The sequence below is a fragment of the Triticum aestivum genome, chromosome 7D (genome assembly GCF_018294505.1).
Source record: "Triticum aestivum cultivar Chinese Spring chromosome 7D, IWGSC CS RefSeq v2.1, whole genome shotgun sequence".
NCBI classification, from domain to species: Eukaryota; Viridiplantae; Streptophyta; class Magnoliopsida; order Poales; family Poaceae; genus Triticum; species Triticum aestivum.
In genome coordinates, this window is record NC_057814.1 from 278,413,305 (window position 1) to 278,420,286 (window position 6,982).

Consider the following 6,982-nt stretch of genomic DNA (forward strand, 5'->3'; position numbering starts at 1 on the left):
GATACTCAGTTTTCTTTTGGTGATGAAGAAGGTGGTGGTGATGAAGTAGAGGCGATCTTGTCCTCGGGTTTCCATGGCAGAGGTCCACCATCATAAGAGGAAGAATGAGTCTCAAGGGTCCTGCAACTGGCAGCCAAACTCATACCTTTAAACCTCGCCTCATATTCAAAGACTTGGTTTTGGAGATCGTAGATCTGGCTTTGGAGGAAGTTGATTTGCTCGTTGGGGGTGAAGACGATGTCCATGGACTTGCCATCCACCTTGAGATCACGGGTAAAGTCCGTGATCATGAGGTGATTGGCATTGAGTCCACGCTCCACCATCCCCTTGCACCGAAAGACCTCTTGCTCCATAGCTTCAAGCCAGGCCTCCACGGTCCCCGTTCCCTTGGGTCCTTGCACATCGCGGATGTGAAGCGCCCCCTCATGCATCTGGATGACCTGAGGGTGCTGCACCACCTCCTGCAAATATGGGTTGATGATGTTCTTGAAGAACTTGTCCTTGGAGGAACTTGAAGCGGCCATGGTAGATGGGATCTGTTAGGAAACGACAAGGAAAAGAAAATAGGAGATTTCTCCGTGATGCGGTGGTCAATAGGTTCGGGGGGTATATAAAGATTTTTTATCTTGGGAAACAAGCAAACGGGAGAAAAACAGAGTCCTGAAGGTACCCAAGGTGGGCACAACCCACCTGGGCGCGCCTGGTGCCCTGGTGTCTTCTGCCCACCAGGGTGACCTTCCTGGTTGTTTCTTATTTTCCTAATTTTTGTTATTTTTCAAAATGGACAGAAAATATTTTTGCAGATTTTTCGGAGTTCGTTTACTTACCGTATCACGTACATCCTCTTTTTCACGATTCTGGAGTGTTCCGGAAGGTCTCTTTTATGTGTTCTTCCGGTGTCATAGTTTGGATAATATTACTTTCAACATTACTGGGCGTACCTGAGATATAATGTTTTATCCGTTGCCCATTAACAACCTTCGGGTTAGTACCTTCGGCATTATTTATTTTGATAGATCCAGACCGATAAACCTCCTCGATAACATAGGGTCCTTCCCATTTGGAGAGGAGTTTTCCTACAAAGAATCTGAAAAGAGAGTTGTACAAAAGAACATATTCTCCAACTTTGAACTCACGCTTTTGGATTCTTTTATCATGCCATCTTTTAACATTTTCTTTAAATAACTTGGCATTTTCATAAGCTTGGGTTCTCCATTCATCTAATGAGCTAATATCAAATAACCTCTTTTCACCGGCAAGTTTAAAATCATAGTTGAGTTCTTTGATCGCCCAATAAGCTTTATGTTCTAACTCAAGAGGCAAATGACAAGCTTTTCCATAAACCATTTTATAAGGAGACATACCCATAGGATTTTTATATGATGTTCTATAGGCCCAAAGTGCATCATCTAATTTCTTAGACCAATTCTTCCGGGACCTATTGACAGTCTTTTGCAAAATTAATTTTATTTCTCTATTGCTAAGTTCAACTTGACCACTAGACTAAGGATGATAGGGTGATGCAATTCTATGTTTCGTCATACTTGGCAAGCATTTTACGGAAAGCACCATGAATAAAGTGTGAACCACCATCAGTCATTAAATATCTAGGGACTCCAAACCTTGGGAAAATAACTTCCTTAAGCATTTTAATAGAGGTGTTGTGATCAGCACTACTAGTTGGAATAGCTTCTACCCACTTAGTAACATAATCAACAGCAACCAAAATATGTGTATACCCATTAGATGAAGGAAAAGGTCCCATGTAATCAAAACCCCAAACATCAAATGGTTCAACAGCAAGTGAATAGTTCATAGGCATTTCTTGACGCTTACCAATATTACCTATTCTTTGACATTCATCACAAGATAAGACGAACTTACGAGCATCCTTGAAAAGAGTAGGCCAATAAAACCCAGTCTGTGATACCTTGTGAGCAGTTCTGTCCCCCGCATGATGCCCTCCGTAAGCTTCGGAGTGACATTTCCATAGGATTTGTTCTTGTTCATGCTCAGGTACACAATGTCTAATAATACCATTTACTCCTTCTTTATAAAGATGTGGGTCATCCTAAAAGTAATGTCTTAAATCATAGAAGAATTTTTTCTTTTGTTGGTATGTAAAGCTAGGTGGTAAATATTTAGCAATGATGTAATTAGCATAGTCAGCATACCAAGGAGTGTTATGAGAAACATTTATTGCAGCTAACTACTCATCAGGAAAACTATCATCAATAGGTAGTGGGTCATCAAGGACATTCTCCAACCTAGACAAGTTATCAGCTACGGGGTTCTCTGCTCCTTTTCTATTAGTGATATGTAAGACAAATTCTTGTAGCAAGAGAACCCATCGAATAAGCCTAGGTTTAGCATCTTTATTTTCCATAAGATATTTAATAGCAGCATGGTCGGTGTGAACAATTACTTTTGAGTCAACAATGTAAGATCTACATTTATCACAAGCAAACACCACTGCTAGAAATTCTTTTTCAGTAGTAGCATAATTTCTTTGAGCACTGTCTAGAGTTTTACTAGCATAATGAATAACATTTAGTTTCTTATCAACTCTTTGTCCTAGAACAGCACCAACATCATAATCACTAGCATCACACATAATTTCAAAAGGCATGTTCCAGTCAGGTGGTTGAACAATAGGTGCAGAAATTAAGGCTTTATTGAGTGTTTCGAAGGCTTCTAGACAATCATCATCAAAAACAAAAGGAACATCCTTTTGCAAAAGATTTATAAGGGGCCTAGAAATTTTAGAGAAGTCTTTGATAAATCTCCTATAGAAACCAGCATGACCTAAGAAACTATGAATACCTTTGATATCTTTAGGACATGGCATTTTCTCAATTGCATCAACCTTAGCTTTGTCCACCTCAATACCTGTTTCAGAAATTTTATGGCCCAAAACAATACCTTCATTAACCATAAAGTGGCACTTCTCCCAATTCAAGACAAGATTTGTTTGCTTGCATCTCTGCAAAACTCGATCAAGATTTCTTAAACAATCATCAAAAGACTTCCCATAAACAGAAAAGTCATCCATGAAAACTTCAACAATCTTTTCACAAAAGTCAAAGAATATAGCAGTCATACATCTTTGAAAGGTAGCAGGTGCATTGCATAAAACCAAAAGGCGTCTATAAGCATAAGTTCCAAAGGGACAAGTGAAAGTGGTCTTTTCTTGATCAGGTTGAGAAACAAGTATTTGTGAAAAACTAGAGTATCCATCAAGGAAGAAAAAGTGTGTGTGCTCAGATAATATTTCTAGGATTTGATCAATAAAAGGCAGAGGGTAATGATCCTTTAAATCATCAAGAGTGTATCTAATAGCAGCTCGGTGCTTCCTTAGAACTTTCAATAATCTTTCTTCTTCATGTTCTGAAAGGTTAGCACTAATAATAACATGATATATCTTCTTCTCGTCAAGATAAGCATATTTCAAAGTGTCTGGCAATTGTTTTAATTCAAACACATGATCACCTTTAGGTGGAGGAGGACCTCCTAGAGTTTCAATAGGCAAATTTTGTTTAAGCAGAGGACGTTGTTCAAAGAAAATCTTATCTATTTCATTTCTTTCATGCATATGTAAATCATTTTCATGGTCTAGCACATATTGTTCTAGAGGATCAGTAGGAGGCACATCAATAGAAGCAAGACCAATTATTTCATACTTACTAGGCAATTATTTATTATGAGGTTTTCTACTAAACTTGGAAAAATTAAAATCATGAGACTCATCACCAAAGTTAACACCGACAGTTTGTTTCTCACAATCTATTTTAGCATTAACGGTGTTCAAGAAAGGTCTACCAAAGATAATGGGACAAAAATCATCTTGTGGGGAACCAAGAACAAGAAAATCAATAGGGTGTTTTATTTTCCCACACAAGACTTCAACATCTCTAGCAATCCCAATTGGTGAAATAGTATCTCTATTAGCAAGTTTAATAGTAACATCTATGTCTTGTATCTCTGCGGGTGCTATGCCATTCATAATTTCTTGATATAAGGTAAAGGGAATAGCACAAACGCTAGCACCTAGGTTGCATAAACCATGATAATAGTGATCTCCTATTTTAACTGAGACAACGGGCATGCCAACAATAAGTCTATGTTTATCCTTTTTATCGGGTTTGGCAATTCTAGTAGCTTCATCACAGAAGTAAATAACATGCCCATCTATATTTTCTTCCAGGAGATCCTTAACCATAGAAACACTAGGTTCTACTTTGATTTGTTCATCGGGTTTAGGTGTTCTAATATAACTTTTGTTGACCACAGTTGAAACTTTAGCATGTTCCTTCGTCCTAACAGGGAAAGGTGGTTTCTCAATATAAGCAGTAGGAACAACTGGATCAACATTATAAATAATGGTTTCCTCTTTAGCTAGTACTGGTTCTTTAATTTCTTCTTTAATAGGTGGATGTTATTTAAACCACTTCTCCTTAGGTAGATCAACATGAGTAGCAAATCATTCACAAAAGGAGGCTACTATCTCAGAGTCAATTCCATATTTAGTGCTAAACTTTTGAAAAGCATCGGTATTTATGAAAGATTTAACACAATCAAACTTGAGCTTAATACCTGACTCTTTACCGTCGTTGAGTTCCCAATCTTCAGAGTTGCATTTAATTCTTTCCAAAAGATCCCACCGGAATTCAATAGTCTTCTTCATAAAAGAACCAGCACAAGAAGTATCAAGCATGGATCGATCATTATGAGAAAGCCGAGCATAAAATTTTTGGATAATAATTTCTCTTGAGAGCTCATGATTGGGGCATGAATATAACATTGACTTAAGCCTCCCCAAGCTAGAGCGATACTTTCTCCTTCACGAGGCCAAAAATTATATATGTAATTCCGATCACGATGAACTAGATGCATAGGATATTTTTTTTGGTGAAACTCCAATTTCAACCAATTCCAATTCCAAGATCCAATATCATCGCATAGCCTATACCATGCCAATGCATTTCAATTCAAACATAAACGGAAAACCTTCTTCTTAACTTCATCTCCGGGTAAACTTGCAAGCTTAAACAATCCACAAATTTCTTCCACATATATCAAGTGTCAGGACGTTCGGTTCCATCTCCTACATAAGGATTAGCTGGCAGTTGTTCTATCATACCCGAAGGAATTTCATATTCAATATTTTCAGTAGGTGTAGTAGGTTGACGGGTAACTAATTGTGGTTCCGGTCGAGCTGAAGATACCCCGAACAAACCCCTCAAAGGATTGTTTTCCATAGTAATAAGTGACAATAAATTTCAGCACGTAGTAATAATTTTTCCTTACCAAGAGCACTTCACTCCCCGACAACGGCGCCAGAAAAGAGCTTTGATGACCCACAGGTATATGGGATCAATTGCAGCATTTTTGATAAGTAAGAGTGTCGAACCCAACGAGGAGCAGAAGGAAATGAAAGTGGTTTTCAGCCAGGTAATGTCTGCAAGCGCTAAAATTATAAATAACAGAGTAGTTTGATAGCAAGATAATTTGTAACGAGCAAGTAATGATAGTAGTAATAAAAGTGCAGCAAGGTAGACCCATCCTTTTGAGGCAAATGACAGGCCAAAACGGTCTCTTATAATAAGCAAAGCGTTCTTGAGGGTACACGGGAATTTCATCTAGTCACTTTCATCATGTTGATTTGATTCGTGTTCTCTGCTTTGATAATTTGATATGTGGGTGGACCGGTGCTTAGGTGTTGTTCTTACTTGAACAAGCCTCCTACTTATGATTAACCCCCTCACAAGCATCTGTAACTACGAGAAAAGTATTAAGAATATATTCTAACCATAGCATTAAACTTTTGGTTCCAATCGGTCCCTTACGGAATAGCGCATAAACTAGGGTTTAATCTTCTATCACTCTCGCAACCCATCATCTAATAACTACTCCACAATGCATTCCCTTAGGCCCAAATATGGTGAAGTGTCATGTAGTCGACGTTCACATGACACCACTAAGGGAATCACAACATACATACTATCAAAATATCGAACACATATCAAGTTCACATGCTTACTTGCAACAAGATTTCTCCCGTGACCTCAAGAACAAAAGTAACTACTCACAAATGATAATCATGCTCAAGATCATAGGGGTATTAAATAGCATATTGGATCTGAACATATAATCTTTCACCAAATAAACCATATAGTAATCAACTACAAGATGTAATCAACACTACTAGTCACCCACAAGCACCAATCTATAGTTCCGGTACACAGATTGAACACAAGAGATGAACTAGGGTTTGAGAGGAGATGTTGTTGTTGAAGATGCTGATGTTGATTGCCCTACCCAAGATGGGAGAGTTATTGGTGATGGTGCTGACGATGATTTCCCCCTCCGGGGGGGAAGTTCCCCCGGCGGAATCGCTCCGCCGGAGCGCAAGAGTGCTCCTTCCCAAGTTCCTCCACGAGACGGCGGCGCTCCGTCCAGAAAGTCCTCCCCTTATTTTTTCTAGGCGCGCCCTGGTGTCTTGTGCTCATCAGGTGGCCCCCCTCCGGTGGTTATTTTCTCTGGTATTTCTTATTTATTCCATCAAAAATCCTCGTGAAGTTTCAGCTCATTTGGAGTTGTGCAGAATAGGTAGCCTGACGTAGCTTTTTCAGGTCTAGATTTTTAGCTTCCTGAATTCTCCCTCTTTGTGTGTACCTTGCATATTATGAGAGAAAAGGCATTAGAATTACTCCAAAAAGCATTATTATGCATAATAACATTATACTCCCTCCGTGCCGAAATACATGACGTTTTGCGTCTGCACGTTGAAATCTCGTAACTCTACGAAATATTCGCGTTTTCCATTTTTACCCTCGACCGCATCGCTCTCAGTCTCTCTCAGTCTCCCTCGCCCGTATCGCTCTCTGCTTCTCTCCCACCGCATCTCCCTCGCCCATGGCACCGCCGCATCTCCCTCGGCCACGTCGCCGGGTATCTCCCTCGCCTGCGTAGCAGCCGCATC